The sequence below is a fragment of the Pteropus vampyrus genome, unplaced genomic scaffold (genome assembly GCF_000151845.1).
Source record: "Pteropus vampyrus isolate Shadow unplaced genomic scaffold, Pvam_2.0 Scaffold306, whole genome shotgun sequence".
Lineage (NCBI taxonomy): Eukaryota > Metazoa > Chordata > Mammalia > Chiroptera > Pteropodidae > Pteropus > Pteropus vampyrus.
Window position 1 is genome coordinate 732534 of NW_011889087.1, and position 23916 is coordinate 756449.

Consider the following 23916-nt stretch of genomic DNA (forward strand, 5'->3'; position numbering starts at 1 on the left):
AAAGGGTGAGATTAAAAGGAGACTCTCACGAGAAAAGTGCCACCAAAAAAACAAGTGGACAGACTGCTCTAGATTAAAAGAGATTAAAGAAATATAAACAAACCTAATGGATAAAACTTGATCGGCTCCTGGTCTGGAGGAAAATTGCTATAAAAGACAATTGAGAGGCAACAGAGGAAACGTGAATATGGACTGGAATTCAGATGATGTTAGGAAATTAGTACAGATTTTTCTTAGGTGAGAAAATAATCTTGTGTTTCTGTCAGAGAACGTCCTTATACTTGGGAGATGCCGAAGTTCTTAGGGGTGAAGGGTCATGATGTCTGCATGTTATTTTCAAATGAATCAGCAAATGATGTATATATAAATAGAAATCTATAGAGAAATACAGCAGATATAAACAATTGCATCCAGGTGAAGATTTTTCTAAACACTGTTTTCATCTTTATGTTTGACATTTTTCAAATAAGACAAAGAAGAGAGTTATTCGTAAGCAAATAACTTCTAGAGTATGAGTCAGGCACATCCCAGATGTTTGTGTCCCCCCGCCACCCCCCCCACCCCCATTCCCTCATACCTTCTACCGGGGACCAAAGTTCCATGGGAGGAAAGCCTGGCCGGCAGAGATGACAGAGCCCCTTCACGTGATGCTTTGTGTGTACCTGCTAGGCTTATTAGCAGTTGTAACAGCTTGCTATTTTGGGTTGCTCTCCCTTGCCCTAGCCATCACCAAGCCAAGCCAAGTCCACCTACAGGGGTTGGACAGGTAGAAGGTCTGTAACTCAGATGGAGACGTCCAGGTTCAGAGAGGTTTGTATTTTTAACCATGATTACACAACTGATCAGTAGGGCAGAAAGGGTTTGAACCAAGGGATCTTTAACTCAAAGGTCCAAACTGTTAACCATAGCACTGGGCTGCTATCTGCAGAACTTCAGGCCCACCCCTGGCCTTCACATTTTAAGAAGGATGCTGACAGATCAAAGCAAGTGTGGCAGAGAGCTACCAAGAGAACGGGAGACACTGGAAACCCTGTCATATGAAAACCCTGGGGATTTCTGTCTGGGATAAAATGACTTGGGGGCAGGGGGAGGATGTGATGACCACCCTCAAGTGCTGAAAGAGATGTTATATGCTAAAGCAAAGAGGTTTATTCTGTGCAGCAGGATAAGGACAAGTGATAGATTCCAACTTTCTAAAGATTAGAATTACCTTGATAGACTTCTTTATGAGGTACTGAGCTCCCCGTCACTGAAAGCATGCAAGCCAAGGCCGAAGAGCTTCGTACTCTAAAATACTAATCTGTCTCTCTTCTCAAAGTGCTCACAGCACTGCTGAGACATATCGACTTGGCACCCTCATCACTATTGGTTTCACGGTTATAAATTTCATACAGCTTTACTGAGGTATAATTTACATACAATTCACCCACTGTATGCAAACAATTTGATGGCTCTTAGTAAATTTATACAGTTGTGCAACCATCACCACAATCCAGTTTTAGAGCACTGCAATGATCGCTTTTGCTCCTTAAGAACATGATCAGCGCAGGGTGGGTCCAGGTCTCCCCTGGCTGCGGTCCCCACTGGCCTAAGAACACACCTGCGCCCTGCCTCCTCCTCCTCCGCCTCCCGCTCCTTGCCCTTGCGCCTCCACTGACATGGTTCTGCACTTGCCGCTCTGTGCCCCAGGGCTCTGCGCCCTCTGGGCACTTTTTCCGCTGGACACTTTTGCTTTCTTCCCTCCCCATCTGCCAGGCTCTGGAGGCCAGTGTCTGGCCTTCAGCACAGAGTCTGAAGCAGCAGTTCGTACTGGATCTGGGTCCCCGTAACCCAGACTTGCATTTGACTCGTGGCCACGTGGCCTGCAGCAAGTCACTTTACCTTCCTGAACCTTGGTTCCCCAATTCATGCCTTGGCGGGTGTGAAGATTAGAGGTGATGTATGCAAAGTGCTTAGTACGGGGTCCAGTATGCGCAATAAATGGTAGTGATTACTGCTTTACGGTTATGACTGCTACTGCTAATACTGCTGTCGCCTTTATTATTATTATTGGCACTTACAAGTCCTCTGCTCTGGGTACCCATTTTTCTTCTCTCTTCCAGGCATATCCCTGGGTATAGTCCCTATTTTCTAGGTTATTCTTGGTGTCCAGACAAAATGATGGATTCTCACCCTTGACAACTCCTATGGCCCACCCCAGCCAGGGCTGCGTGGTCAATGGCATGGAGCAGCAGCGCCACCTAGTGGCTGTGAGCTGCAGCATGCTATTTACTGGCCATATTAATCATTGACATCTTGGAGGTCACCTAGTCCAGTGGTCCATCCAATGCTCGCATGTGCCACAGCATCCTCCAGAGGCTTTCCCATGCCATGCATTAGAGTAAAAGAAGAATGAAAATCAAAATAAGAGAAAAGTTCTTAGCGTGCTGCTCCTCAGAGACTGCAGAATGGAGAAAAAGCGAAGTTTAAAAGGCATCCCCACCAAATCCAGAGAAATAGAAAGGAGATCGATCGGTGGTTAGTGGTTGCCTAGGGCTGGTGGGGATGAGAGAAATGGGGAGTGACTGCTAAAGGGCATGGGGTTTCTTTTTGGAGTGGTGAAAATATTCTAAAATTGCAGTGACGGTTACACAAACCTATGAGTATACTAAAAGCCACTGAATTGTACACTTTTAAATGGGTGGACTGTAGGATATGTGCATTATATCTCAATATAGCTGCTACCAAAGAAAGGTGAAAAATAAAAATATTCAAAGGAGAAAGCGTCCCCACAGCATATCATCAGATTTTTTGTGTACTGTTTGACAACCTCTAGCAGACACCGGTGGACAAAGGACTCAGGTCAGTATGAAATGTCATATCTCCCTTGAAACCCGCCTCTACAGGAAGAATATAAACCCTCCTGTTCTGAGCAATTCACAAGCAAATACTCTCAGCCCCGTTAAGGCATTATTTCAAATAGATAAAATTAAAGGAGCCACAATATACAGAATTGACTCATGGAGCCCCCCTATTATCCTATATTCTTGGTATTCTTGCACAGCTGTACCCCCAGGTAAGCCTAGGGACTTCCTTTCCAGGCAAGGAAATAGAGGGTCAGAGGTTCAGTGGTCCAACTAAATCCAGCAAGTGAATGGGTGGAGCTCTAATTTCAGCCTCAGCTTTTGATTCCAGATTCAGAGCTCTGGCCATTTTGATAGGGTGACCATACATCCCACTTTATGCCTATTATCCCTGAGTAATTATTAGCGTGTTATTAGTAGCGTTCCTTTCCCTCTCAAGATAATAAATTTCACAGTAGCCTAACTATGGGGCAGTCTTTTTTCCCTGGGGCTCTGCCTTAACTGTAACTCAGACCGATGCCTCTGAACTGATGCTGGAGTCAGGCCAACAGTAGCTCAGCACTTCCTAAAGCATGCACCAGGCTCCCCAAGCCCCTCACCTGCCCAGAACAGGCAAGTCCCTAGAAATAGAAAGTGGATTAGCGGTTGCCAGGGGCCTAGGGGAAGGGAGGAATGAGGATGGATGCTAATGGATCCAGGTATCTTTTTGGGATGACGAAAATAGTCAAAAATTAGTAGTGGTAGTTGCGCAACTCTGTGAACATACTAAACACCACAGAATATGTTTTAGAAACAAAAAAAGTTTGGGACGCAGCAATGTGCTTTTTCAAACAAGCATTCTAGCTGTTCTTATTAGCATTTACCATGGTTAGAAAAGGAGAGTATTCAGCAGGATTAGAAAGTGAATAGAGTAGGAGAGATTAAACCCAGCCCCCACCCCATTCCACTTCACTTCTTATATAAATAATGCTAATCGGTTTGTGGCCACCACAGCCAGTTTACACTTGGACATCAAGACAGCCCCAAGGAAACACAAAGCTCTGAGGCATTTAATCCTCATAAGCCTATGAAGTCAGTATTACTCCCATTTAACAGTTAAAAAACTGAAACTCAGAGACTAGGAGGCTAAGAGTAACTGGCCTGAGGCCAGCAGCTAGTTAGGGACACAGCTGTGATGCGAACGTGGCTTTCAGAGACCCCAGTGTCCGCTCAAACGACTACACTGAAGTGTCCACACTTACCCCAACTCTCCGGCTCCAAAAACACTGAAAGAGAAAGACTAGTCGAAAGCGTCATGAAAGGTGCAGGTGAGGAGCATTACTAAAGGCATGGGGCCAGGACCGTGCCCCCGTGTTTGTCTTTTGTACAAGCGCCCTGTAAGGTTTCAATAGACAGCCTGCGAAGATGGAAAAGGAAAGGGATGTTAAAGTAATTCAAGACATTCAGAAGCACATGGCTGTCCTCTTCTCTTTCCAAAGCAAGTTCTTTATTGTTCAACCAATAAACAAGTATTGAGTGAAGCCTAGCTCTGTATTAGGTACACTGTACTAAGTATAAATGCAAAAGCATAAGACACAGACCCAGCCAATTTAAGTATGGAATCTAAATATTTCTCAGGAATTACTCCATGGTTAAATAAGCAAATCTGGACTTAGGTAACATTATTGCAATGAACATTCTTTAAAGTCAATATTTAAAAAGAAAAGTTACATCCCACATTTATCGTGGTATGAAATTTCTTCCTAATAATATCAACTTGTTACTTTCATTAAAATTCGCCTTACATTCTTCTCCTTTGTAATTTCAAAAGATTTTTTTTTAAGGAACTTTAAAAGGTAAAGTGGTGGAAGCGCTTACGTACAAATTTGGCCAACAGCTGTCTGGACAAAAGAGCTCAAGACGACTGAGAGAATCTAGCTCATCTCCAAGCCATTTTCATTAATACTTTGACAACATAAAGCACGTTTCCATGCAAGGCATTACTGCCATCCAGAAGACAGAGTCAGTACCATGGAGAGCGGTCTAGGTTAGACAGTTTATACACAGCAAAAGTTAGCATCAACTCGGGGGTAATACCAGGGGTTGCAGGGAATTTCGTCCCCCCCAAATTACTCTCTTGCTTCTCTCACAGACTCTCAGAACTCACAGGTGTGTATTCTGGAAACAGAAACTAACCAAAACCGGAAGTTGCACTAAGATATGATTCCATCCCATGGGAGATGCTTTAAGTGTGGAACATTCAGCACAGAGCAGAGAAGTAAGAGCAGCGGTTTCAGCAGTCTGAAACCTGAGATGCTGATGCAAGAACACAAACATGACTGTCACTTTGCTTCCTTTACACGACTCTTCACTTAACTATGTGGCACCAGTATAGAGCCTTAGTCTCACGCTGGGTTACCACCCCAAATGGTCTCCACTTAGCAAATAAGAAGCAAATGAGAAAAGGAACCGGCATGAAGGAAGGCATGGATACTTTTCTAGGGTTAATGGAATCTGGATATTCTAATGAAAAAGATCACCGATTCCTTGAAATAAAGCATATTAAACCAGGAAGTCTGCGCTAGACTTTTTTGGGAAAAGCTCAAATCTGATTTCAAACCAGTGGTAAGCAAGTGCCTTTTCTCTCTTAAGGATCGTTTGCTTTAAAACACTGAAAAGTGAGCTGTTAGCTCTGGTAGTGATGGAAAGAATGACACGTTCTTCCTTTTTATAGATGCCAGAGTCTAAAAGGACTGTAGGTATGCAGAGAGAGATACAAGATCCAGAGCTGCACAGCTGAACTCTGTCCTCACATAAACTCCCCTCCCCTCCCCTCCACCACGAAGACCACTGGCTATCAGGCACCAGTAAGCAAGCCCTCAGGATTCCTCCATCAACTATAGAAATGATCATCAAAGCTATGGAAATGGAAGGTAATGTTTAAAATGTAACACTGGCTTTTCTTAAAATGTCAGATCGGTTTTCCTATAGCATTATACATGTATGGTGTGAGAAAGCTGCCCCCACTTGCAGCCACAATCCACACTTGGCTCCTCACACACACACATGCACAAAGAAGAGGCCAGCTGGTTTTGCCATGAGGCACAGAGAATGAATTGTTTCTAATAGCTTTCAGTTTTTGAGCTGGCTGGCGAGCCAGTACAGGCCTTCTCCACTGGAGACACAAGTAGTGTGAATGTACCAGTTTCTCCGGTGGAAGGAATATAAGCCAAGCTTGTCTGTTACCTCTGCTGTGTTCACAGCATTGGGAAGATTCTTGAAAGAGAATATTCAAAAGTCAGTTGATAATGTTGATAATGTATGCATATAATAAAATATATTCCTCCCCCCAAACCTGCACCAACGTATAGTCTTATCTCAGCTGATGGCAGCTCTAGCCTTCCAGTTGCTCAGTCCCAAAACCTTGAAATCATTCTTAATTTTTTTTCCTCACTCTCTCAACACCCACAACCTCACATTACGAAATCCTACTGGCTCTACGTTCAAAACATATTCTGACCACTTCTCACCACCTCCACAGCTACACCCTGATCCCACCACCATCTTTTCTCACTTGGATTGCTAAAATAACTTCCTAATTGTTCCCCTGCTTCTGCTCTAGCTCCTCTCAAGTCTATTTTCAACCTAGCAGTCAGTAAAAATCAGATAGAGTCTTTCTTCTATCGAAATCCTGCAGCGGCTCCATCTTTCTTGGGGTCAGCGCCCTTGTCACCGTCTGAAAAAGGCCTCAGAACCTGAGCCCTCACGACCTCTTCAAACTATCCTGCCTAATCTTTTTAAACACAGCACTCAGCACATGTTATGTATTACAGCATTTACTTATTAAGAATATTTTTTATTATCTGTTTTCTCTCAATAGAATACAAGCTTTACGAGGGCAGGAATTTCTATCTTGTTCTCTGATACACCCCAAGTGCCTAGAACTGTGCCTGGAACACAGTGAGCTCAAACTACATTTGAATAAGTTAGCTAAAAGAACAAGGAAGATCTAATGTACTGATATGGAATGATGTCAAAGATATGCTAAGTGCAAAAAGAGGTTGTTTTCAAAATAGAACGCAACAAAAGCAAAATGATTTCCTTAATTTAAAAAAAGAAAAAAGAAACCTAATGCAGAATATGATCTCCAGAATTTAAATATGAATACAATCGTATAACTGCTCATGCAGGCATAAAGTTATATCTCTGGAAAGACAAGTAAGAAATTTAACAATGTTTTATTCTGAGTAATGGGGCTAAAATATTTCACTTCACTTCAGATTCTGAATTTTTGGCATATTTATACCATGAACATGTTCTGTGTTTATAACCAAAAAAACAAATTTGTTATTATCTTTCTTGAAAGTTCACTCTGTTCGCTAGTGAAATTCTGGACTGACACCAAATGTAACAGTAGGAGAATGGTTGAGTGAACGATGATCCAATCACCGTTAAAATCACATTTACAAAGAGTTGGATAACAAGAGAAAATGCTTTCGATAAATCTGAAGTGAGAAAAAGAATATGCAACACTGTCAAAAAATACGATCTCGATTATATAATGAATGTATTCATGGAGGAGAGAGTGGAAGGAAAAACATCGAAACGGAATGGTGCTTATCTCAGGCTGGTACACTCCATGTGATTCTGCATTCTTTTCCAAACTTAGTTCAGCTTCGAGTCTTGAGGCCGGATGGTTCTATACTTGGCCCTCCTCCCGCTCTTCTTTTACTGCTTATATTACATTTATGTAGAAGCCCCTTTTCTTCCCACGTGATCCGATCATTTCCTCCCTTGTGGCACTCCCACAACTCTGACCCAGCTGCCCTGACTGCCTTGCTCTTCCTAGAACTGTGTGTCCCTTCCTGCTGGCCTTCCGGTCTTTGCTCAGATGTCATTTTATCAGAGAAGCATCCTGGCCCTTCCCCATATCCCTCCTGCCCTCTCGATCTGCCTTACCTTCTTCCACAACGCTTCTGCCAGGCACCTTACATATCATTTCTTGGCTGACTCTCCATCCACTAGGATGTAAACTCCATGAACATGGGGATTTTTGTCTGTCCTGCTCACTGATATATCACTGATACTTAAACCAGTACCTGGAATTTAGTAGAAGCTCGATGACTATTTGTTGAGTGAGTGACTAAATAAATATAAGACATGTTAAAAACAAGGCGGAGGGAGAGGTTGTGATAGGGACTGGAGAGAGGGAGGCAGACATCTAATTTAAATGTCTATTATTTTTTAAGTGTGCATCTGGCAGTAAATCTCCATCCCAGTATTCAGAAAGCTAACGACATACCTGTTTATTTGCAAACACCAATAAAACTGCATCTTTGTGCCCACAGTCCATTATCATTTTGGTTAGTTCTTCTCAGGCCTCACTGACTTGCTCTCTGTCATTACTGGTGACCACAAAAATCATACCTGGAAAGAAATCACAAGCAATATTAGTAAGCTGAACCTGGAAAGGGCAGCTGTTTACATGTCCTTATAGCATCTTCCCGCTCACATGTGTAGTTTCACTGAAAGCAATCAATGTGGAAGAATAAATAATCTCTACAGTTAGGAAGCCTACTGAACACTCAACTAACCTATCTTCTGAAAAAGAATTATACAGATTATACAGAATATACAGAGAAATATATAGACAAAAGATTAGGCTCCATTTTTGATCTCTCCGTTTCTACATCATGCCTACATAATGAAGTCCCAATAAAAACTCTGTACATCAAAGGTCAGATAAGTTTCCTTGGTTGGCTATACTATGCATATGTCATACATCGATGACCAGGAAGGGTAATACTTCCTTATTCCACAGAAAAGGTCAATGGAAGCTTTGTGCCCTATGCGACTCTCTCTCCCTATAGGGGGTTCATTTGTATCCTTATAATAAAACTATAATTGTAAGTTAGCACTTTCCCAAGTCCTATGAGTCATTCTAATGAATTATTGAACCTGAGGGGATAGTGGGAACCACCGAATTTGTAGCCAGTTGATCAGAAATGAAAGTGGTCTGGGGACCTCCGACCTTGCAGCTGGTGCCAGAAGTGAAGGAGTCTCATGCCCTTAACCTGTGAAGTTTGGCCCAGCTCCAGAAGTCTTTGTGGCATCCCACATCACAGCAGCAGAGAAACCCCAGGAAGCAAGAGACGGGGAGAAGAAAAGTACCGGCACACTGTATCTGAGCAAATGTGGTTGAAGTCTGTACAAACTGGTCACTGCCACATTGGCCACAGGAAGAGGTAGGGCAAAAGGATGTCCAGCGGTGGTGCCCAGGAGAAACCTCACAGACCATTCAAATATAGGATGAGGAAGACTCTCTCAGCAGTGGTCCATGTGGCAATATAAGAGCAACTTGGTGTTTAGCTGACATGAAGCCCTCTGTGAGACAAAAATGTGGTTGCCGAAAAAACTAATTTGATCCCTAGGCTGTATCAACAGTAGTGATAGTAGCTTAGTTTTTAGGACGAGTGTTAAAAAGCCTACTGTATTGTATGTTGGCCAGAATATCCTAGGAATGTTATGCGGTTGGTGCTGGACCCCACACTCTACAACACAGGCAAACTGGAGGGATTCAAAAAATGACTAGGATGGCAAAGAAATCAGATACCACATCATATGAAAAATAACTGCTATTGCTGGGGATGCTTTACCTAGAGAAAAGACTCATTGATGGGACTCACAGCTGTCTTCAAATATCTAGAGGGCTATAACATAAGGAGAGGTTTAACTTGTTTTATATAGCTCTAGAAGTAGATTGAAGGTCAGTGGGTAAAAGCTACAGGAAGTCAACATGATAACGAGTCAACAGAAATAAAGGTGCGATGAGCTGCCTCGGGAGGGCCTCCTGTGACTCGAGGTATTCTTACTTAGCTTAAGCCACAACTTGTAGAGATGCTGCAGAAGGGACACTGCTGGTAAGGAAAGGGTAGTGAGATGAGATGACCTCTAGGTTTCTTCTTTGAGCTTTCACGACTACGTCCAGGGGAGAAAATGAGTGTTGCCCTCTGCCCTTTCCCTCCATGCTTCCCAGGCCCACTGGACAGCTGCCTGCCTAGCTGCTCTGGAGCAGCCCACTCCCACAGGCAGGAGCTCCCATAGCTTCTGAATGCTTGGGGCCTGCGTGCGAGCCAAAGTCATGTCTGCTACAGCACATCAGACAGAAAAAAAATGCAAAACCTTCAAAATTCTCCCCGAAGATCTGAATGCTACCAGCAGTTATGGACTCTGATCATCACTAAGCAAACCAGAAATTTGAAGAGATCCTTAGATCATTAGTCTCCAATGTAAAACTGACAAGGTGGAAACTGGCATATTATCCCTTTGCCACTCCTAATAAAAATAAAGGTTTATACATATTAGGTCCCATTTTATGCTCTGTTTTTATATGCATCCTTACCTGAGAAACAAAAAACCTAGCATCAGACTCACTATATTTTTGAACTAAAAGAACCTAGAACATGTAAATTTACACATGAATAGTGTAATTTGTTTTTTAAATGGGAGAGGAATACACACACACACACACACACACACACACACACACAGAGAGAAGAAAGAGAGAGAGAGAATGAGCGCAAGCGAGCTGCTTGTATTGCATAAAATATCTTTGGGCAGATACACAAGAAATAAAAGTTGTCTATAGGAGGGGACCTGGGAGGTTAGAGAATAGGGAATAGGAACAAGCCAGTGACTTTTCACTATATACTTTTATTTTGTTTTGAATTTTGAACCATATAAATGTATTGCTATTTAACAAATTAAAATAACCTACAACAAAAGAGAAAAATCTTTCCTCATGAGAATTAATGGACCATTTTATATATTCTATATGATATAATCATCTAAGAAGTCACATAAACAGTTCCAATTCCATAATCTATACAAGTGAAACCTACACATAGTTAAGTGTCGTAATACAGAGTTGAAAAGCTTTTATCAAGTCTGTCATATTCAACATACTAAAGAAGAAAATTTACATCAGAAAAGACCGACTGGCCTTAGGGAAGGTGGCAGAAAAAATAGGGACAGCATCCAAGTCTACTCCTGGCTGAGACATCTGGATCCACCACAAAAAGGCATTTCTACTTGGTGATTTAATGTGCCAAACCTGCACAGGGTAGGCAAAAGGAATCTTCCCAAAGAATGATGTAAAGCTTCTAACAAATTTGGGCCCAGTGAAGGTTAATTTTATGTGTTAACTTGACTGGGCCACGGGTGCCCAAATATTTGGTTAACCCTAACCCTGGCTGTGTCCATGAGGGTATTTCTAGATGACGTTAACGTCTGAATCAGCAGACTGACTAAAGCAGATTGCCCTCTATTGGAGGCTTGAATAGAACAAGGAGGAAGAAGTGAGAACTCAACTGTCTCGAAGCTGGGACATCCGTCTCCTGCCTTCAGACTGGAACTTATACCACTGGCTCTCCTGAGTCTCCAGCTTGACAACTGCAGATCCTGGGACTATTCAGCCTCCACAACCATGTGAGCCAATTTCTTATAATAAATCTCTTTATATATTTAAATCCATCCATCTTATTGGTTCTATTTCTCTGGAGAACCCAGACAAATACAGGCTCCTATCCTGAGTGCCTGCCACCTTCCAGCCATGGTACTAATCATTTTACAAAATTTATCTCATTTAAACTAAATGATCCAGCACAATGGGTATTACCTCCATTTTATAGATAATTGAGACAGAGAAGATTAACTCTCCTAAGGTTTCATAGTGGAGCTGTGGTTTAAACTCTTGTTTTCTAGTTTTATTACACCTGGGGAACTGCAATGGGTTGGCCTATATGGCAAGTGCCAATCCAAAATAAATAGATACTCTGAGTATATATATAGTCTGGAAGGATTAAAGACAATGACATAAAAATCTAAGAGTCATCATGGAAATTGCTAGGGTATCAAGTCATTTTACTACAAATCAATAAAGAGAACGAATTAAACAGTTTCATTGCCTTTCTTGTTCAAGAGAAACCAAATTATTTAATGAGGGAATTCTTTGTTTAGAAGGATTTCAGCTAATAAATGCAGATAGGATGACAAGATTTGGAAAAACTGTCATATTGTAACTCCTAATGAAATAGTGGATCTAGGTAGCAGTCTTCAATGGATGCTAAAACCATTAGGTGAAAGGTTAATGGGAAACTTTATTTGGGGGGAATTAGGTTGAGATTCACTTAGCATCACTAAAAGTGTGACAATCAAACTTCTGCATTAAAACATGACACCATAGGAATCATGTTTACTTAGCACCAGTTATGAAGTATTCTTGCCCCCAAAATGAACCAGAATCTAATCAAGCCTATAAGACAAACTACCATTTTACAGGATATCCACAGAGAAACAAACAAGTTAAATGAAACCACAATAATCAGCCAAATCCAGAATAAAAATCCTAATTTCAAAAAATGGCACAGAACAAAGGGAGAGGGGGACTGTAGAATCAGAGACTAAAAAGAGACAACAGTAAAATGTAATGTGTGAACTTTGATCCTAATGCAAACAAATCAAGTGTAGAAAGGACATATTTGATATAAATGGAGAAATTTGAACAAGGACTGGGTACTAAATATTAAAGAATTATTATTAATTTTGGAGGTATGATAACGGCATGGAGATTATGTTAAAAAGCACAAAAGCCTTATCAGTTATAAATAAACAGCGAAGAACGTATGAGTAAAAGTCTTCATGTCTGGGATTTACTATAACATACTCTGGGCAAAACATCAATTGATAACTGAAGTTGGATGATGGGTACATGGGGACTTATTATGTATCCTTTCTTTGTATTTGTTTTCAAATTTCCAGTAACAATAAAAAAAAGGTAAATGCACTATTTTGAGAGAAAACATTCTAAAATCTATAATCTATAATGAGAAAATAGAGCTAAGAGCTAAAGGTAATAGCTAAAAGAAAGACAAGATACAAAGGGACAGCTGACTTGAGTATTTGGTCTGAAAAGACAAAATAAGTCTTTACTAGGAAACGCATACAATGAAAACACTGTCAATAGAAGAAACTTCAGAATTAAATGACTCCAAATAAATTCTAAAGAGTAATTTCTAGATGCCATTTGGTTATGATTCTCCATGAGAATCAGGGAAACTATGTTATTAGTTTATGAATATCTTGACAAGCAATATTCTATAAAGCATCATTTATCTAAAATACAATAAATGAAAAAAAAAACCAAACTCTGATTGATTGATTGAGCAGGGTGGGGTGGACACATTAAAACGTCTATGTTTAAGAAACCAATGATAGTGAGGGAATTCTTTGTTTAGAAGAATGTAATCACCTGGGATTCTCATGCCTATACGCGTACTTGCAGAGTAGCAGGGCAGCAGAGAGGGACTGTGACCACATGAGGCTGGGAGTTGGGGCTTCGGCCATCTCTGTTCATCTTCTTCTCTCCAGAGGCATGATTTTTAGATATTCTCAACAGGTTTAAAAGAGTTTACTGAATTCAAATTCCTCAAAGACTGTTACTTCATCTAAGGCACATATAACTCTCAACCAAAAAAAATGAAATTCATCAGGATGACCATTTTCTAATCATCTCTGGATTAAGAGGAATTTCCTATGTAGGGCATTAAAGCCGAGTACTTTTTCTAAGAACAACAGGGACCATTTCTCAAAAAGAAACCTCCCCAAGAAGTGTAAGTGGGCCATCGGAAGGGAAGGAATGACTGATAGTCCAAATAAAGCAGAGCACCACAAGGTTTTGCTTCAAACATCCACCTTTAGACACATTTAGTATAAATGGTTCCAAGGCTACAGACTGGATAATCTTTACCTTGGGTGTCCTTGAAATAATGTCTCCACAAAGGTCTGATTTTTCAACTGCTACTGACATCCCAGATTGTGAGGCTGATATTTTTATATTCCGCTATCTCCACATTGAAACCTAAATTGAAAAGATGGAGGAAATTTTTAATGAAGACTTTTGCAGGTTGGACAATTCAAAATAATTTCAACATTTGGATAGATTTAACATTTGGACTTGAAATTTACAAAGTAGCTTGCTAGTCAAAAATTTATAACTTACAAAACAGAATGCGTTAATTGGCTTGCTCTCTCATTCACCAGGACAGGTGTCTCAAACTTCTCTGTTCTCTACAACCTCCAACCTTGCACATCCCTCATTTCTTCAGCAAGAGATCTTACAGTGTACTTCAGAGCAAAAAGAAGCCATTAATGGGACTGACTTCCACTTCCCACCTACATCTTCACCTACACTGTTCTCTCTCCCTCTTGGGACAACAGAAGGGGACAACTATCTGATGCCAACTCCGTCCACCTATGTGCTGGATCCAACCCACCCACGTTATCTGGAACTTTCACTATTGTTATTCTCTCCCCCGCCTCCAAATATCTCCAACCTGTTCTTCTCAACATGCTTAATTAAGTCTTTTACATCTTTCAAAATAAAAATTTCATTAACGCTATATCTTCACCTTTGTGGAAAACTCCCAAAACCAATCCAATGAAAAACCAAGAAGTAACTCGGAGAGAAGGAGAATTCGGATTTATTTCACGTGGTCCCAGAGGAGCTAGTACTCTGAAGATCTAGGCCCTTAGCTTAGGGACAATTTTTCTTTTATATTCGTGCCATTACAGTTAGCTGATTGGTTGGTTTGTTCTCAGCAGGTTATAGACCACCAGAGTTGCTATGGGCTACAGGCAGTTTAAACAGTAACTTAGGCTATACATCTGTTATCTAGACAGAACAATCCAAGGGGAGGGTGAGTCTTCAGTTGATTTTGAGACCACTCTGCCCTTTGGCCTATGCAGCAAGCATGTTTACAGAAGCAGAACAAAGAGCTGATTACAAGGTTAGTCATTTGAGTGGAAAATTCCTCTTCGCTACCGCCCTCTATTTTCCCTTTTAAGTTCAAACTTCTATAAGTCTAGCTATATTCACCTCGCCTACTTTGTCACCTCTCATCCAATAGTACCTTAGTTCTGCTTCACCATGTTCTGTAACTGGTCTCACAGAGGTCAGCAATGATCACCATGTCAATAAATCCAACAAACATTTTTTCAGTTCTTATGTCATTTGATTTTACATCTAATACTACCATTCACTCCCATCTTGCAACTCTTCCCTGGCTTCTCATTTTCCTTCTCTCTCTATGGACCTTCTCAGTCTCCTTAGTGAGCTCGGCCACATATAATTGGTCCTTAAGTGATGGAGTTCCCATGATTATGTCCTGCCTCATCCATTCTCTTCTTTCCACACCCACTTAAGTAATCTCATTCACCACCAGGATTTCATTACTATCTTTGTGCTAACAACTCTCAAATTTATATTACCCCAACCCAAATCTCTCTTCTGAGCTTTGGGTTCATAATCCAACCTTCTATCCAATATCTTTGCTTAAATGTCTCAAAGGCTCTAAAAAGGCAGATATCGAAAAATAAACTTAAGATCTCCATCCCTTCAGCCTGTTCCTCTACTAACCCCTCACTGACATCAATCCACAACTCTTGTTCCTGACCCATGATGTCTCTCTTTAAATCATTAAGAGACAGATAAACATTCCATCAGAAAAACAGTTGAACAATATTAAAAACAAGTCACAGAAGAACAAATACAAATGGCCAATGTACGTTTGAATATATTCACTTAAAATAAAAGAAATTTCAATAGAAGCCAATGTTTTTTACCTATCACACAGGCAAATTCCCTGAAGAAATGAACACTTTTTGTAGTTGGTGACACATTCTTTTCAGAGAGCAGTTTGGCAATGTGTATCCACATTTTAAATGTCCATCAGTTTTAACATGGCAAGCCCTCCTCTAGGGATAACTGCAAGGAGGAAGAATACATGTTTAAGATACATCATTTACAAAAACAAGCCATTACAAAAAAACTGAATCATCTGACAATGGAAAAATGTGCTTAAAATTTAGCAATATAATGGAATACTATCCAATTACTAAAATTTTATATTGATCTGTATTGGATTATTTAAGCTCCCAAATTTAGTAATTTATAACAATAACTCCCCCGCCACACACACACAATTCTATGGGTTGCCTGGGCTTCCTCTTGTAGCTTCATTCAGTTACTGAATACTTTGGGTGCTGGGCTGGGCTTCTCTCTCTCCAGGTGGTCTTTTTATCCTCCCAAAGAGTATTCATTGAGCTATCCTCAAAAGGTGATGGCAGTGCTCAAAGAGCAGAAGCCCCAAGGCACAAGCACTTATCAAATATTTGAATTACATTTGCTAATATCTCCTTGGCCAAAGCAAGTCAAGGAGGCCAAGCTGGGCATCATTGTGGGAGAGGACTGCACAAGGGTATGGCTACTGAGGGATATGATTCATTGGTATTCAGTTCATTCACCAAATATGTCCTGAGTATCTATGGGCCAGGCATTTGCTAAGCACTGGAAACAGTGATGAACAAGGCAGACATGATTCTTGCTCTTATTTACAGTATTGGGAGGAAGAGACACAGTGAGCACGCAATAACAAATATGCTGAGAGTTACTTAAAAGTGCTGGTTGCTGTGGAAACTGATAGTAGGGGGGTGGGGCAGTCCAAGGGGTCAAGAAAGATCCCTGAACAATAATGTTTAAACTGAGACCAAAAGAATGATCTGGCATTAACAAGATAAAGGGGGCAGGGCTAAGGAAGAAGGCGAGAAAGCATTCCAGAGAAGAACTAACATAAACAGAGGTCCAAACATTTTGTTTTATGCAAAGTAAATTGGAAAACAGTATGCATATCGTTTTACCAAGATATTCGCCAAAATCTTAATAGTGGAGTGTTTTTTAAACTTGTTTGTTTTTCTGTATGTAAAAAATTATAGAAGCATAAATTGTTTTTATAACTGGAGAAAATCAAGCAGTTATGCTATTTTCATTTGAACTAAAAACGTGTTTTAAATTGTGGGTATGAACATTTTCTCCATCTGGTTTCTCCTTCTTCAAACGTTGCAATCTCTGAAGCTCCTGCCCAAATTGGAGTTGATCATTTGGTTCTTGTGCCTAATCCAACATTCAGAACGCTCTGACATTCACATGTCATCCTGTGGAGCCTATTCTCATTCAGGAGTTTAGACCTGGAGGTGGTTCTTAAGGCAAATATTAAGTTCTGTCAAAACTGCCTTTGCAAAAGCCTTAAATAGCCCACAAAATACAGTCCTGGTTCCCAGAAGACCTACACTGCCAGATTGTTCTACAGCATTGAAACAATTCGGATTCTTCAATTGAACACCTGCTCAAGTAGTTGGCTTGCACCAGAGTGAAGGGGGGGGTGGGGGGAGTCACACTGTATCTTTAAACACTAGGAGCCTATCCGTTGTGGAAAAATGCTTCCACTTAGAAAGGCCAGCTGGAACCAAGACTGACTCCATCCCAAGCTTAGGCTGGGACATATGCTGAAAGGAATATAGGGCATAACTGCCCTCACTGTTTATATCATTTTTACCTTTTCTTTTTTGCCAGGCAGATAGGATTACATTTGCTTAACCTAAATATGTTCACATGACTCCCCTGTAAACCTAGGAATGCGTTAGAGGTGTTGGGGAGCAATTAGGAAAGTAAATATTACCTGCTTTTTGGCCTCAAAAACTTTGTGCTCTTGGGGTGAATAAGAGTTTCAAAAAGAAATATTCAATAATATAAGCAGCATGTAAAGGTATAACATACTAAACTGTAAATTGGTCTTGCCATAGGTCGTTAATGTACCTATTGTAGGGACAGTAGTCACAATTTCTCTCAGCTTCATTTCATAGAAGATGGTGGTTTTTCCTACTACATCCAAACCCACCATAAGAATCCACATCTCTTTTTTTCCTAGACTTTTAAACAGTTTTTCAAAAATATTCCCCACTGTAATTGAATTGTTACTTGAATGAAAAGAAAGGCAAGTCAATTAATTGTCCTTTGCAGAGATATACAAACAACATATATAAAATATAAATCTCTATTAGAGGTGGCTCCTAATAAAATTTAAACAATTTTCAGTACAGTTTGCCAACAAGGAGCAAACGTGTCTTGTTTTTGAAAGGAAACTCAACTAAGCTTTTTGATGCCTTGCCAGGAAATTCTCTTTTTCCACTGCAGTATCCAGGTAGGATATGTGGAAGCACAGTCTCAACGCTACCTCTATGGTGGCAGGCTTTAGTCACCTTAAATATGGAAGCAATGCCACCATAAATACATGTAAACTCTCTTGAAATAAGAACTAATGAAACAGGGAACCATTTTTATTTTACCCATGTGAAGCAAAGTCCTTTAAGGTAGATTAAATTTTAGTATCTCTTAGAAATTTAGTAGTTGCCTTTGGCTAACAGGCAATAACAGTACCCAGAAAAGAACCTAAAATTTTGCAGAGGTGAGGAAATATAGCATTGGGAAACCACACTGCAACCAGAAAAATTAACTAGGCAAGAGCAGAGGCCATACTCTAGCATCTGGTGTTGACCATCACCTACTCTCAAGAAATTTTTAAAACTTTTTATTGAAATATAATTTACATGTGGATATACGCATACATGATAACTATACAGTTTAATGAAATGTCATGAACCAGATCAAAAAGATGATTACCAGTGACCCAGATTTCCTTGTGTATCTTCACCATCATTACCCTTCAAAAGTAATTACTATATTGACTTCCAACAGCATAAATGTTAAATGTTTTATTTTTAAGCATTGTGCAGGATAGATTCTATAAAGGAAGGCAATGGTAAAGACAGACTTTAGAAATTTAGTCTTTTAACAGATCAGCCTATTTGCAGTGTGAGCTTGATATTCTAATTAGACTTAAAACTAGGGCTGTGTCTACACCTTAATCAAGTTTCTGGAAGTCTACAAGGATTCTGGAAAAAGAAAAAAAAAATCCTTGTTCCAAATAATACGATTTTCCTTTTAAACTGCTAACCAAAGGAAAGCTTTATTCTTGGGCAGAGCAGGGGGCACATGTAGCAGGGACAGCCAATCTCCCACTCATTCTGGTGCTACTGCCCTCAGAGGGGAGGTCACCAAATTCCAGAGGCCCCCACCTGTGAGAGTCAAAGGTTTCCTACAGTAGTTTAATATCATGGATGATGTCCAAGCACACAGTATTCCATTCTATGATCAGACAAAAGGAGCACAGCACTTATCCTGTACATAAATGAGGTATAGGTGAACTGCTACAACCAAAGAATGATGCATGCTTTAACCGTTTATAGAAGGTCCATATAAAAAGTGTAAAAGTCCAGGGCATTGCAGCACTCACAATTTTGTTGGGCGACAAAACTAGAGATTCCTTGTCTTCGTTTCTGACAAAAGACAAATCTCACAGATAAGAAAAACCTTAAGGAACATGCTGTAACAAGGTACTTCCCACTGAAATCGAGCAAATACTCGTGCTTGATTCCCCCTCCTAACCACACATAGTAGACCTTCTAGGTTCTCCCTCCTGCTCCTCTTTCTACTCCACTGCTGGAGGAGCCCAAATCCTGCCGCGCCGAAAGAGACCCTCAGGAGGAAGACGACTCCGACCCCGGCGCCTCTTGGCACGTTCACACCCCTCTGCCATAAGTACTAACTGTCCAACAGGGAGAAACAGCGGCGAAAACTCCAGGGTACGAATAAGAGCAGGTGGGCGAGGCGCGCGCTGGTCCCGGAGAAGGCCTCCGAATGCCCTTTCAGCTCGGCTACCAGGCCGCTCCCTCTCAACCTGACGGCCCTCGGGAAAGCGGAGGGCCCCGCGGCGGGCGCACCAAGCCTCTCTTGGATCCCGGTAGCCTCCACCCTACAGAGGGCGGAGAAGAACAGGGAGCCTAACCCCTTCCCGCAGGCCATGCGCGAGCTGCTCCCTAGTTCCCCACCCGCAGACAGTGTGGAAATCCAGGGAGGCCTTGAATACTGCCATCCCTTCTCCCAGACCGCGACTCAACTGTCGCCATGCTGATCACTGTCATCCTCACCTCAACATTGAGAATTTCCGCTCCACTCTGCAAGAGGGTTGGTGATTAGAGCGGGGCGGGAACAGCAACCAACCAAACAACCACAGCCTCTTGGAGCTTTGTACCAATGAGCGCGAGTTTCCGTGAGTGACGCCAAATATGACCAATGCGAAGGACAATAAGAGCCCGAAGAGAGGCGGCCCGCCCCTCGGAAACTAAGCAACAGAAGGAAGCTTTGGAAATGCCGCGTTCACCTTCTAGTATCTACTCTCCCAGTCCTGGCGAGACACGCCCACGTGCAACGCCCCAATGCCTCGTGCAACGCCCCAATACCTCGTGCGACCAATCAGAAAAATAAAAGGATTTCCGATTTGCTCTGCCAATCAACTTGGAAAAATCTCAAGGATTGACCTAACCCCGCGAGTATTTTGACCAACTGGTTGGGGGCGTGTGGGCAGAGCCAAGTTCATAGTGTTCTTCGCTCAGGAACTTTGCCAGGGTGGGGTTAAAAGTAGAAACTAGTTTGGGACGGTATTCTGTGTAGGAAACACTCAGACACCGAAGTTATGCATAAGGAAGGTTTCCTATTCAATCCGAGGCTAGAATGCAGGCCTACCTCTAAACAGATTTTCAACAATTGAAAATACTAGCCACCAGCACGTTTGTTCAGACCTTGCAGAACCACAATCCTCACTTCATGAAAAAATGCTTTCAATAACTCAGCCCCCTAGATGGCAACTTGGTTAGCTTAAAAGGTTACCAACTCCCGTAAATGGTACATGTGAATGGAAAAGGGGCCACATACTAAACCCGACAAGCTCAGGAGAGGGCTGTATGGCAGGCCTTACAAACTCCTAGACTGAAAGTAACTACACAGGATGGTGTGAACATAAAAATTTTTAACTTAAAGCAGGTCATGGCGGGTAGTTACATTGTAGGCCTGTAGCTTCCTTGGCAAAGGTCGATCTTTACCTTACATGAACCTATCTATTGCCTTTGTGCATCTAGGATAACATACCTTTGAAATGTCATAGTAACTTTCTTTTCCAGACCCCTCAGGGCACAACTGCCCAGCAGAGAGCACAGAACCCCTCATTGTTATCTTGTTCCTTGCATACCATTTCTATGTGCTGTAAATGTTAGTTATTAACTATCCTGTATCCACCAATGTAAAAGAAGTATGTGTCTCCTTTTTTCACTATTTATCCAATTCTAGAATTTCCCTGCTTTGCTTTCTCCTGCCCACTTACGCTACCACCAATGGATTTCATGTAACCCTCCTTACATCTCCTCCTTTGATTCTAATGTACAAAATAAGCTGCAAAACTGCCATTCTGTGGACCATTTTATCAATCCACTGGGATTTTGCATCCAGGCAATGTCCTCAAATTTGGGCTCAAATAAATTTATAAGACTTTTCCATAGGCTGTACGTTCTTTTGTCGAGATACATAACTGAGATAATAAGAAAAACTAACATCTATTGAATGCGTAATATGTACCAGGAACAATGTGAAGGCTTTACCAACATGACCATAACACCCTGTGAGTTAGAAACTATCATTAGTATTTACAAAGAGGAAATTTAAGTAGCTAGACAGAGATTCAAGCCTTAGTCTGCCTGACACCTTAATCTTTTTTAACCAAATACTTTCTTTTGATAGCTGTGTGATATTCCATCATGTGGATATACCCTGATTTACTTAATCATTTTCATATAGTCCATGTTTAAATTGTTTTTAAATTTTTCTATTATGAATAATGTTGTAGTGAGCATCTTATTTTTTCCTTCTTTCATTCCTTGCTATTTTTTTAGGAATGGATTCCAAAAGTGGAATCACTGGGTCAAAACATGAAGATGTTTAAAGCTCTTGATGCATGTTACATTGTCAAATTGTTTTCTGAGTAGATTATGCAAATTTACCTTTCCATCAACCAAATGAAAGCCATGTTTCATCATTTGGTGAACTCTTTTTAAAAAGAGGGATTATTAACACTTTGTTTGCTAATTTGATAACCAAAAGAAGTATCTCATGTTAATTTAATTTTCATTTTTTGATTACTTGTTATTTTTTTCAAATGTTTACTAGTACTCTTACTTCATCTACTGCAAATGATCTATTCTTGTCCTGCTAACTCCCAAGGCAAAGATATAAAGTTGTTTTGCTAGCAACTATGAAGATTGTTTGACCGGATTCATTTTAATCTAAAAAAAAGAAGGCAAAATAGTAAAGATAAGATTTTTACCTACCATTGTTTGTACCTATAGAAGGACTATTTGGGCTGAAAAGAATAGGGCTTTATCCCTTTGCCCCTTACAACCTGAAAATATTCATTATTATCCCAAGATATGCATCGTGCCTATGAATAAAATGAAGTCCCTACCCACACGGCACTCAATTAATTTGTTAAAGGATTACAACCATATAGACACACACACAAATTTTATACACATATATATGTTTTATACATACATATATGTTTCATATTTTTAAAATAATAATACGTGGCAAATATGTGGGGGAAAAGCTAGAAGAAAATAGACCTAATTTATTAGTGATTGTATACTGGAGGTTGGGTTGTGGTTTCTTTAAAATGACTAAGAGAAAATGTACTAATTTTATAATGCAAAATTCAACTTACTTTTTTAAAAAATACAAAACTGATGATTAGGAAGGAGGTTTAATTGAAATCATCATAGCTGTTCAGGGGAAGTTTATCAAGCTCCATAAAGATAAATTGTTTATGGTGTTATTGATTCAGTGGGGTTTTTTTCTTAATAGAAAATACTTCTTGTCGATATGTCATTTGTACAGCATGGAAAGTACAAAGTGCTCTTGGGAGAGGCAGGGAGAACATTTCACCCTGAGGAGTATCTCATTTGGAGATAGCTTTCCATCTCTGAGTTAGACTGTAAAATTGGTTAGTGGTGTTATTAGTATGAGATATAGCACTCTTGGTAGTGGTAGTTAGTATCTGCTGTGTAACTACTGGGTCAGGTGCTGAATGTCATAGGTACTCTATGATAATTATCTAATTCTCACGTGAAAACATTTACTTTTAGAGAGTTTAAATGTCACACAATATCCCCAGACCACCTTCCTCTAAAGATCACTGAACTTATCCTTATATTCTGGTCACACTTTTTCTCAAGAGATGTCTTCTCCCTCTCTTGAAACCCCTGTGGTACATATTCCTTGCCCTAGAAACAGCCCTCCAGTAAACTCACCCTTAGGAAAAACCCGAAGACATACCTTTACTTTTTCTCAGGAGCCCTCAGAACTGTCACAGGTAGCCAGTATAGTCAACCCAATCAGCTTGGTTTGTGGGCCTCTCCTATCTTAATGTTCTCAGAAGTGTGGCCCCTCCCAGGAGACTCCGATTTCCTTTTCTCAAGATGCATAAAGGTTCATCAGACCGATATCTGAATAATCTCTCTTCAAAGAGATGCAGGAGGCTCTCCGGATCTACAATGTTAATACACAGGGTTAGGCAGCATGGCAAGTGCATTGGGGCTTGCACTACAGGATGGTCTGATTTCCATAGCAACATTCATTCCTTTCCCCTGAGATAGGATTCTGTCATCTCTCTTGCCCACTCAGACTTTCCAGGATAAATTGATTTCTGTGACTATAGGTGTTTGTCCTTGATTCTCCAGAGAGAAAGGACACATTCATCCAAAAAAACCCCAACAACAAAACACCTGTCTGCGGCTAGAATGCTGCATTGCACCAGCTGGTCTACCTGTTTTTTAAAATTTCTTATCATTTCTCCATTTCGTTCTGTTCTCTAGCCTTATTATTTTGAGAAATAGGTTTCTCTGACAGAAAACAGATGGCAATTCTATCTTCCTAAAATTGGCTATGATGGGGTTGTAAAATGAAGTTTTCAGCAAGGCTCCCTGAAAGCCTGGCCTGAGGGCAGGGGTGGCTAACTTGGGGTTATGATTGGAAGGGCAAGAATAAGGACTGCTAAACACATATAGTTCCCTATAGAAAAGTCGCAGTCTCTGATATTTTGCCATTAAAGATTTGTTTCCTTAGGTTAGACATTGCTCCTCCAGGTAGTATTCCTTAAACTGTATATATTCTTAGGAAGAGTAATATATTAGTCTTATATTACTATGTGTTATTAATGCTGAAAGAACTTGGGAAAGAGAGAAGGTTATAGAAAGG

The 23916-nt window shown here is 40.6% G+C and overlaps 1 pseudogene; it reads right to left on the bottom strand.

Moving 5' to 3' along the window:
* Positions 1-1706: 1706 nt before the first annotated feature.
* On the bottom strand, positions 1707-14917 carry LOC105303518 (annotated as a pseudogene).
* Positions 14918-23916: the final 8999 nt, after the last annotated feature.